Raw genomic sequence first — 12,164 nt, 5'->3', positions numbered from 1 at the left:
TTATTATTAAGAATAAATTAGCTACAGGGGTGCCTGGGTGGCGCAGTGGGTTAAGCGGCCGGCTTTGGCTCAGGTCATGATCTCACGGTTCGTGAGATCAAGCCCTGCATTGGGCTCTGTGCTGACAGCTCAGAGCCTGGAGCCTGCTTCACGTTCTGTGTCTCCCTCTCTCGCTGCCTGTCTCTCTCTCTCTCTGTCTCTCTCAAAAATAAAAATTAAAAAAAAAATTTAAACATTAAAAAAAGAATAAATTAGCTACAAAATATATAAATAAATGCTAAACAATATAATAACAATATATCATATACAATCATTTATATGTAATATATTGATTTTATAAGAATGGGAATATAAATGCTATGTTTTCACTTTTGTTTCCTGCTTACATCATATTTTGATATTTTTATGCATGTGAATTTTGTGAAGGGTTATTTTTCATTAATACTATTGATCTAAAAAAAAAACCCCACATTGATACTGAAAGACTGACCAGCTTAATTAAATGCCCATAAGAATGAAAAGCAATGGGAACTCTCTCTCATATATTTCTTGTAGGAGAATTACGTAGTAAAGCTACTTTGGAAATCCCTTTAGCATCATCTGTTAAATATCAGTATAAATTCCACACTACAAACAACCTGAATGCCATTCCTTAACAGATTGGATACAAACAAGAATACATACTAGATGATTCCTTCTATGCAATATTCTAAACAAGCAAAAGTAAGATGTGCTGTTAAATATCAGGAAAGTGGGGGCGCCTGGGTGGCTCAGTCCATGAAGCATCCGACTGTGGCACAGTTCATGAGCTCAGTCCCTGCGCTGGGCTCTGTGCTGACAGATCAGAGCCCAGAGCCTGCTTCCGATTCTGTGTCTCCCTCTCTCTCTGCCCTTCCCACTCCCCTGCTCATGCTGTCTCTCTGTCTCTCTCTCAAAAATAAAGAAAACATTAAAAAAAAATCAGGAAAGTAATTCCCATTCAGGTGTGACAGGGGATGCAGGATGGGGGCTTCTGGAAAGTCAGTGGTGTTCAATTTTTTGACCTGGGTGGTCAAGAAATACACTTCAATACATTTGAAAACAGAGAAAGCAGTAACTGACATTATCATTTTGATAAATGTTTCCTTAACTTTTTCATTTCTTTTAAAAATGCCTCTTTTTTCTCCTAAATCCATATAACATGTACCTATTAAAATAAGACCCTAGAAAATCAAAGGCATGAAGTAGGAAGGGAAAGATCATTGCAATTTCATCCTACAGAGGTACATTCTGTTAAAATGTAGTGCTTCCTCACGAAGGGTTATTTTTAAAGTGGATCTTTTATTTAATAAATAAATGGGGTTTGATAACTTCATCTCCCTCCCTCTCTCTCTCTCTCTCTCTTTATGGCTTGCTTGATTTGTTTTACTAATTTCCCTTTCCATGCGTCCCCATATATTAAACTTTATTCCGTTAAAGAAAGTGAGTCACTACCTCCGGCCTTTTGCTATCAGGGTACATGATTGAGGGAAGGGAAGAAGGAAAGGAGAGATTAGCTTTGACTGGGACCCACAGGTCATCCCAGAAGGGTGCTCTGTTTGGACATCTCAGTGCTGGCTCCCAGTGACTTGCTTTTCTCCGACAAAGGCAAGAGCCATCCTTTGACACTCAGAGCCTTTCCTGGTCACAGGCCAGCCAGTAGCAGAAGTCTTAAAAAGGGGGGAAACAATTGGTGACAGAAGTCTCCTCTAGCTTCCTTTCTGTGCTGGGCTGTCGAGGGGAGGTGGACTCTGACAAAACCTAGTGGTCACAAGGTCCCGTGAAATCACGTAAGCCAGTGGTTCTCAGCTGGGTCAATTTTGTCCTGCAGGGAATGTTTGCAACATCTGGAGACAGAGGAGACCCTGCGGGGGGGGGGGGGGGGGCGGTGCTTGCTACTGGCATCTAATGGGTAAACACCAGGGATAGTGCTTACTATCCTGCAATGCATGAGGCAGCCCCACACCCAACAACAAAGAACTATCCAGTCTAAAATGTCAGTAGTGCTGAGGGTGGGATACTGTTGTGAGCGTGTGTGTGTGTGTGTGTGTGTGTGTGTGCATGTGTGTGTTGGGGGAGCTGTTGGTTTCAGCTCTGGCCTCCTAACAGGTATGCAGATAAACAGCCATTGACAAATTTTATTAATCCCCAGGGAAATTTCCTTGATGGAGGGCAGATAATGATTCAGTTCATTCTACAATGATTTGGGGCACAACACTCACATTCTTCAAATCGATTGGCATTGGGTTACAGAGTGAGAGCATGCACATACATCTAGAGTATGACAAAATTAGTAAAAACAAAACAAAACAAAACAAAACAAAACAAAACAAAAAAACCATGTCAGCCACGGCAGTCTTGTGGGAAAGAAAGAAGTTGATTATCCCAAAGAGGCAGTCTGGCAGCCAGCACCCAGGCTCCTTGTGGGCCAGATGGAAGAACCCCAGACAAAGAACTACCCAGCTGAAATGATGCTGAACAGAAACAGACAGTAAGAAGTGATGGCAGGGTGCCAGGGGAGGGGAAACTGGATTCTCTGGGCAACACACAGGACTCACTGGGGGACCCTGGGCAAGTCATTTAATAGCTCTAGAACTCTTTTCCCCATATTTATGAAACAAAGGAGAGGGAAAGAAAATTAACATTTACTATGAATCTACTATTTACTAGCTTATAACTTTCTTTCATTCAGTCTTCATCATAGCTTGGTGGAGTAAATAGTGGTATCTCCATCTTACATATGAGGCTCAGAGAGGTTAAGTTACCTGCCCAATATCACACAGCTAGAAAGGAGTAGGACCAGGATTTCAACTTACATGTCCTGATGGCTTTTATTTTTCATGTTTCTATAGGTCTTCTTTCCTCAACATGTAAAATAGATGATGCATAGGTTTTTGTGTGCAGATTTATTGATATAATGCCCGCAGCTTCAGAAGAACAGTAGACAATAAATGCAGAGCATTGTTTTTTATCATTATGATTATTTAGGCATTTTTCATGTTCAAAAAATGTCCTCTCATTTGGGAGAAACGACTGCTTAGAAGTAAAATTCAGTCATTGTTATTAGATACCAATTACAAAGCAAACGTATGAAGTTCTTTTGGAATAAGAAGTCTCCTGATTTCTCTTTTCTGCCTGATTCAACTCACTTAGGACTTGGAATCCTGACTTGGAGACAGAAATCAGGCTTGCCTGGGCTTCAGTGCCCGATTCACCAAGCAGGGGTCTCCCTGCCCTCCAGTGGCAGGCAGATGGGAGTAAATGATACCAGTAATAATGACAGTGAGCTAAGCTTCTCCACCAATATCTCAGAAGTTGCCTTTCTCCTTGGTTATCAGGTTCTTGAAATACTCTCCACAGATTCTCAACTGTGAGAGTAAATGATCCCAGTCTGGGAGGTTGAGTAATTCAGTGTCAGCAGTAAATATAGGGGGGAACAGAAGTATGGGAGGCATTAGTTGCATGTACAGGCAACATGTGGTTTTAGACTCCTGCAACCCACTAGCAGCCCCCTTCCAGCAACACCTATCAGGGTGCCTGCAAGCCCCAACCTTAGAATCACACCTCCTGAGACATCCAAGGCTCTTGTTAAAATGCAAATGTTACTTGGGGCAACAAATGTATGAATATGTTAGCAGGGATAAATAACGTGTTTGTTTATCAGATTAGCTGTCCTTCAGAGAGCAGATCCCTGGGGGAATAGGAGCTATTTTGCATTTGTATTGCTGTAGAAAAAGACCACCCAAGGGGTTTGGTCTCCATATAGAGTTTAAGAGATACCTACTATCACTTCCTTTGGTGTTTACAAGCTTGCTCTAGGCGTGGCAAGAAGCCAGGGTCAGAGAATTTAGGAGCTGCTCCCAGGTCATCAGACAAAGCTAAAAGGGGGCTGAAGTCTGGCTCAAGGCCAGGAGTTTTAATTTTTTAATTAATTAATTTATTTTGAGAGAAAGAGACAGCATGAGTGGGGAAGAGGCAGAGAGAGAGAGAGAGAGAGAAACAGAGAGAGAAACAGAGAGAGATACAGAGAGAAAGAGAGAGAATCCCAACCATGCTCCGTCTGTCAGTGCAGAACCCAATGCGGTGCTCGAACTCAAGAACCATAAGATCGTCGCAGTCCTGAGTTCGAGCCCCGCGTCAGGCTCTGGGCTGAAGGCTAGGAGCCTGGAGCCTGCTTCTGATTCTGTGTCTCCCTCTCTCTCTGCTCCTCCCCCGTTCATGCTCTGTCTCTCTCTCTGTCTCAAAAATAAATAAACGTTAAAAAAAAAATTAAAAAAATAAATAAATAAAAAAGAACCATAAGATGATGACCTGACCTGACATCAAGACTCACTCAACGGACTGAGCCTCCCAGGTGCGGCAAGGCCTGGAATTTTAAATCTAAGTTTGATGCTGGCAGTTTAGTGGCTCCTTTGTAGGAAGGCATGGTGGAACAGCCCTGGTGAACAAAAGCATGGAATTTGGCACTCGACTATGAAGACTGAGGTTTGGTGTGAGAAGTAACGGAGGTGATTCATTTTCAGAAATACCAAATAAAAGCTGTACTGTCTAGCTAACAGTAGGTTTACAACCTATTGGAAATATGTAGGAACTCTCCCCACAACGGAGTCCCACACGCTTAGACACTTCACTTCCTGGTTCTTCTCCCAGCCCCCTACCTCTCCCCTTCCAGCGCTTACTTTCACGGGCTTTGCAATGAGCATGCGCCAAAGAAGACAGGGAGGAGGGACTGAAAGCCTCTCAGTCACCTCAGGGAATGTGCAGTTGTTCCAATCAGACAGCTTTTTGCCTTATATGGGCACAGGTGACGTCCTGGTAAGGCTGTAAGCTCTGTAGTACTGGGCCAATGAGAAACCAGGGGAAGGACCTGGGTCCTAGGAATTAAATCGTCTGCTGTGACTGCCCAGTGTGCGCCTGTCAGACACCTGCTCTTGCAAGAACGTTGCTTAAAGCCTCGCTTTGCTGTGCTTCGAGTCCCCGCGTCCCTCCTGTGACTGGGTCAGTGGGTTTATTTCTCACAAATTTGGGATTTAAGACAAGAAGTTACTTTGCTTTGTTTTAAAGATGGAGGTACGGCACGGATTGATAGTGCAGAGGGAGATGGGGTGGCTTCTTTTGCCAGAACCTACTATGTTTTATTTACTGTCATCTGAACCAAAAGTAATATGCCTTTCGTCTGGGCTCTCAGTCTTTTACAAAAGGGACCCTTGCCTTCATGTTCTGTCTCATGAGCTGCGGGTAGGGGCAGGGGTGGTGAAGTCGGGCCTTCCGGGAAATCTTCCCTGCCTAGGATCCCTGCCTGGACTCTACATGACTGTGACTTTTGTATGTATAACAATCTAAAAAGCACCTAGCATGATGGGGCCTGGCACATAGTATATGATGGGGTTTTGGGTGATGGGGGTTCGGAGCCGATGGCCAAGAAAGAATTCTTGAGACGTCTTTGGCGCAAAAAAAGGTGATTTTATTAAAGCACAGGGACAGGACCCGTGGGCAGAAAGAGCTGCCCCAGGACAATGAGGAGAGACTGGTTATATGCTATGGATTTGGTGGAGGTAAAGTCCAGGGGAAATTTCCAAAGTCATATGCTAAAGAAGACACAGGATCCTGGAGGCCTAGCTATGTCAAGCTAGGGTTGTTTTTCCCTTGAGCAAAGCATGAGCATTACGACAGGAGGGGAGGGAGTTCCTGGAGAAATGTTTTGCTCTGCCAGCATCAAGTATTTGTCAATGGGCTACAGGTTATAAAGATTTATTTATGTATGTATGTATGTATGTATGTATGTATTTATTTATTTATTTATTTATTTATTTAATTTATTTTAGGGAATTTAATTTATCTGCCGTTTCCTTCTGCCTTTGTTTCCCACATCAGTATGTTTGTATGGTTGCGTTGAATTCAGATCAGAAGGCTTTGAGCCTCATTCAGGCAATTACTCACTAACTGTACACTCTGACTCCCCCCCCCCCAACATTTATGAAACCTGGGGTAAGAGTTCACAGGGAAGTCAGCATGCCATATGTCTACATGTTTAAAGATAAAAATCAAGCTTAAAAGCCGTTAAGTAAAATATATTCTATCATCCTAACTTAATTTCCATAATGACAAAATCAAAATGTGTAAAGTTTTAGCTTTTGTATGACCGGAAGTTCGCAAGATACCAAAGATGATGGAATTTAATTATTTCATACGTCTGGGTGTTTTGTGAATAGGCCAGCAATATTTGAATGAGGAATGAAGACGCGCATAACTAGTAAGGTATTATACACTCATTTCCTCAAATTTTTTCCTGTTTTATTTCAGCCAAAGCACTAGCAAGGCTGTTAGAATCAAGATTTTTCCAAATAATTTGGTTTTGGAGTATTTAACTTAAAACGTTAACTTAAAAGGTTAAAAAATACGATTATATCCAAAATGTCCACAATTTGATTATATTCTCCTCAAAAAAGTAAATTACAATAAATGTAAATAAAGTCACGAACTATAAAAATATTTTCTACCCGTCGTCAAAGTTAATTTTTCTAAATTATGCAAAATCGTGAAAATTAAAAGGGAAAATTCAAATTATTAATAATGCACATCAATGCTGAAAATAGTTTCTTAAATTAAAAAGTTGTAATTTAATTTTAATTACATTTTGAAAATGTGATTACCTTTTATTAAATAGTTTTATGTTAATTAAACTGTTTATAATTCTACCATTCAGTCATCTAATTGACATGGGAAAAGTCGCAGCATGCTATGGGAATTTAGGAGTAATGTCAGTTGTTTAATGTGGCAGAATATTCCTCAAACACTGCGTTGCGGATACTGCACTAATTCCTAAGTGTCTCTGGAACTATGAATCCAATGAGAAAATGGACTCGCTCTGGGGAAAGTATACTTTGTAGTGTAGGAAAAGACTGCTTTCATACTATGTGAGGGAAAGGATTTGACAAGTTAATGAATTTGCCTTTCCTTTTACCTAACCACTTCTGCTGCTCAAACCCCGCCCTCCCTCTGAAGCAGAGTCAGTTTCCAACACCCGCAGCCGGCAACCACAGGTGTTCACAGCTTTGGGGTATAATTGCCTTTTCAGAGCATCTAGGGCAAGAAAGGTGGAGAGAGTGGTTTCTTTAGCCTGAACAGTATCAATCAGGAGAGGGGATGTTTAGGGCCACACTGTGCCAGGTCTGAGTGCTGGATTCTGAGCCCACGGATTCTTACAGTTAGGTGGTGTGTGTTTTTATCACTCAGCGCCCCCTCTGGCCTGGCTGTAAGGCTAGTATTATGTACGTGCATTTGGGCAAGTCGTTTTTCCTGGCATTGGCATTGTTTCTTTCACTTGAGAAAGGGAAACACTACCTCCTGATCTACTGACCTCATAGTGCTCTTGAGAAAAGTAGACAGTGTGTTCACATGCCTTTTTTTTAGAATGTATTTATAATTTTGGTAAAAAGCTTGGTATTGAAGGAGCATAAACCTTTGCAGAAACAGGGTTTATTGTTTGTCTGGATTTCTTTTTTGTGTCTACATATTAACAAAGGACTCAAAGTGAATAAAAAAGACATTGTTATCAACACCTATGAAATGTCAATCAGCTGGTAGTTTTTATTAAAACAGGCTTTCATGCAAAGGATTCTGGAAGGGTTTTATTCTTTACCTTACTAATATTCTAAAGTACATGAAAAATTATAATATCTGTACAAAGTAGAATGCAGGTGGCATTTATCCCATAAAGTCAAGCCATACGTGTCCATTTGCCCATGAGAACAATATTATCAGTTCCATCTTTCAATGGGACAGTTCACTGAAATCTTGCCTCTGCTCATTTTTGCATCTTGCTCAATTTTTTCTAATATGAGAAAATTTTGGGAAGACATTTAGTGCCTATTCTTGGGTAGAATCTTTTGCATGTAGTGTTTCATTAAACCCTCCTAATCACCAGATTCTATTGCCGTGATCCCCTTTCTAAAACTAGGAAACAGAGACTAACTGATTTGCTCAGGGTCACATAGGTAGTGACTGGAAGGACTGGAAATAAGATTAGTCTGATATCAAAGCCCAAGTTCTAAATGAGTGCAGTGTACTGTCCCCTCTAGAGCTGGAGGAAGATGTCAGTCTGGGTTTCAGGATTCCGTCTGCTCTTGAACACTTATCTGTTTGGATTAGAAATAGAGTCCTGATAGCTCTGGGAATGGGAACCAGTCAGAGAAAGTCTGACTCAGAAAGCTGAGCTAGGAGCATTCTAGGTTGACAATACAGGTTCCCAGTTGTGCTGGGATATATGGAGTACTGATTCCGAGCGCCCCGGTCCAGGACACTATATAACTTTGATGTGAATGAAAACATCAGCGTGCTGTTTTGGGCACAGCTGTGTAATCAAAGCCACACAGCCTAGATGGATTTCAGCTAACCGGCTCAACAAAAACTTACAGCTGGACTGGGATGGAATGGAGCCGTCTGCCGTTGTGCACGCGGACCAGCCTCAGTCACGTTCCCTGGCTGCCACGCGAACAGATACCCTACTTTGTAAAGAGGCACGGAGTGGTGGCACATAAATAGCTCAGCTGTTTAACATTTGCAGACATTCACGGTAATATATCTGCTGTCAATACGCGGCACACACATTAGGGGGGATGGCGACAGTATTGCTGACACACTATTGATTCATGGCAGAGGCTGTTTATCTGTGACGAGAAAACATCAGTTGATATTGACGAATCATCTGAAAATACTCACCTACTTGCACTCCATCAAGTTGAGTGAAATATGCAGTAAACTGACTGCGTGGAGTCCAAATGGATCCACAGGGAGAGAGTATCCATAAGATACTCGATATTCTTTCTAAATACACAGTCCAGGTTTAGTGATGATCAAGGAATAGTTTTCTCCCTGTAAGGCCAAAGACCGAAAACCAATTATGTTAATAACAGGAAAGAACTATGAACGAATTTGGAGCAGGGCTTGGGTATGTAATTCTGCCCTGTTTTATTGCCCTAAAAAATGAGTTTGAGAAGCTGCCTGGTGTGCAGTGCTGGGTGGGTGAAAGAGTCTCCCTTCTTAGGGAGATGAAAGTGTGCTCTTATTTTTAAAAAGCCATGATTAAGATGGATGATTTCTAATTAAACCTATATTTTATAAGCATATTACAGAATTCCTCACCTTTCTTGTGGAGGCGGGAAGTCAACAATGATTTTGAAATTGTGGTGCACATTCTGTCAAGCTAGAGGGTGAGGGTTCCATATAAATTACCTGGGGGGGGTGGTGGAAAGATTGCCATTGGTCTATAAATGCTGTTTGAAAAAATGTATTCACTTGTCCACCCAAGATTGATAAGCAAGAGACAAGTCCCTGACCTCATGGAACTTATATCCTAGTTCGGGAGGGAGACAAAAAGAGGAAATATAAAATAAGGAAATATAAAAATGAGTAACATTAAGTTGTAATAAGTAACGTGTCAGAGGATATTTTGAAATGGATTTCTGCTAACATCAAGAGAGTCCTGCATGGTAACAGTGTACTGTGTTGGGCATATCTGGATATTTCCCAAGTCCTCCATTGGCATACACCCAGGGTGAGGTGAGGAGGGTTAGGGAGGAGAGCTTGAATTTATTCGGTAACTAGTATGAGTAAGCACTGTACTAGGCACAGTTATGTATAGTAAGGATTGTGAGTATCAGCTTGGTGGGAAGAATTCCAGATTTGAATTCAGATCATCTTTATTATTAAAAAAAAATATATTGTTTATTCTGAGAGAGAGCCTGAGTGAGTGGGGGAGGGGCAGAGAGAGAGGGAGACAGAGAATCCGAAGCACACTCCAGGCTCTGAGCTGTCAGCATAGAGCCCAATGTAGAGCTCAAACTCACAACTCACAAGCTGGGAGATCATGACCTGAGGCGATGTCTAAGTTGGATGCTCAACTGACCGAGCCACCCAGGTGCCCACATGATGTATTTCAGTAACTATTCCTGCTTCCATCACTAGCTCTGCTGCATCGTGGCCTCCACCGTGGCCACCTCGAGCACCTACGTCTATAGGCATCTTACCCCTGTTAAGCCCTCACAATGTACCAGGCACAATGCTAAGCCGTGGACTAGATTGTCTAACCTGATTCTCACAACAACCCCATGTGATGATGTTATAACCTCTCATTTTATAGGTGAGAATTGGAGGCATGCTCTAGGTTAAGAGACTAATTCAGCTTCAAGCAGCTGGTAAGGTGTGGGATTGGGCTCCAAACTCAGGCAGCCTAGTTCCCCCAAATTCCTCCCCTAAGCTGTGTACACATGCAAAACTAAAATGAGCTTTTTAAGGCATTCTTTAGTCCTGAGTTGTTAAAGCAGCTACAGGAGCCGCAAGCAGTCAGTTTCTGTGATCATCACTAGCCTGGAATCAGCTAGACCACCTGACTGCAGGCTTGGCAGTGTCCCAGGCTGCTCTTTCCCTTCAGGGTACAGCTCAGGCCCAGGGAGAATCTGGCTCAACAGGTGCTAATTGATAGTGTTACAATAAGGAAAAGACAGAAGGAAGATCTGTCGTTAAGGCAAAGACTTGGAAGTAATATGTTCTATTAAAAAGCTTTCTCATGAGTTATTAATAAAAGTCAAGAACTGGTATTTCCTTATTTGATCGGGTCCCCTGTTAAGGATAGATTGAGTTCACACATTTGCCAATTTACTGAAAATAACTTGAAGTGTCATTAAGTGAATTTCCATGGAGTCCAATTTCAATCTGCCCTCTCTCTTTGTTTATAGCCACTATTTTCTGGGGTACTGCAGGGGACTTTCTTTCTCTCCAACAGATCTAATAGAAGCAGGAAGATATTTTGCAGAATTTATAGGAATCCTTTTCCCTAGCTTGTCTCAATGTACTTAGCTCAGTTGCCTATTATGTTTTATGGTTATTTTGTGTATGATGTTAGTGGTGTGGCTTTATGTCTTAGGAATCAATTCCTTTTTCAGTGATAAGCCTGTAAGATCTTTGGGGGCTGTCTCTGAGGTGGGACTATTTTATAGGTGAAAAAATGTTACCTTATAATAAGTCCCTTCTGGAATTTTGACAATAAAATTGCCCTGGGTAAGAACTAAGACCTAGGTCATGTGAAATTCCAGGTTAGACTGGGATCTCCTTTAATGGGACATTGTTGTATTGGGGATGGATGTGTTGGGAAATAAAGTAAGTGGAGTGGCCTATAAATTATTACTCATTGCAACTAAGAACAGTGTTTGTTTCTAGTTATGTCATTTATACCTTTTAAGCCAACTGGCTTCTGCTTGGTTTCTGGTTAATGATAGTCACAAAATGATATAATATGTTTTGCCTACTTTTTTTTTTTTTTAATGTTTATTTATTTCTGAGACACAGAGAGACAGAGTATGAGCAGGGGAGGGGCAGAGAGAGACGGAGACACAGAATCAGAAGCAGGCTCCAGGCTGAGCTGTCAGCTGACGCAGGGCTCAAACTCACAAACCATGAGATCACGACCTGAGCCGAAGTTGGTCGCCCAACCGACTGAGCCACCCAGGCGCCCCTGTTTTGCCTACTTTTAATTAAATCTTGATTTCCAGAAATAATGAAATAGTTCAGTGTAGTAGCTTTTCCAAATTGGAATTAAGTCACTGAGTTTCCCAGGGTGCCCAATCCACACGATTCTTAGACGCTGGGGAGGTCAGTGTTTGGTGGGCATATTTTCTCCTTTTATACAAAATGAAGTAAAGACAGGGTAACTTGTAAAAAATCTTACATAGAGTAAGTGGTGGTCCTAGGATTTGAATAAAGATCTTTCAGACTCTAAAGTTTAAATGTTTTGTAATTTTTTACCCTCATGATATTCTGATTTCCTATGATCCAAATAGAGAATTGAGATGTTTCTAATGTTCTGTTCATGTATATGTGGCATTGTAGTTTTTGCAGGCCCACTTGGAAAAGCATGTGACTCTTGATCTCCCGGTCATATGTTCGAGCCCCATGTTGGGTGTAGGTATTACATAAATAAATAAATGAGCTTACAAAAATGAAATGTACTTTAAAAATATTTTACGTTTATTTATTTATTTTGAGAGAGAGACAGAGAGACAGAAAGAGAAAGAGAGAGAGAATCAATGAGCAGGGAGAGAGAGGGAGAGGGAGAGGGAGGGAGGGAGAATCCCAAGCAGGCCCATACT

Source organism: Panthera pardus, unplaced genomic scaffold, assembly GCF_024362965.1.
Source record: "Panthera pardus isolate Hobbes unplaced genomic scaffold, ASM2436296v1 HiC_scaffold_2, whole genome shotgun sequence".
In the NCBI taxonomy this organism is placed as follows: Eukaryota; Metazoa; Chordata; class Mammalia; order Carnivora; family Felidae; genus Panthera; species Panthera pardus.
This window is presented reverse-complemented; position numbering follows the sequence as displayed.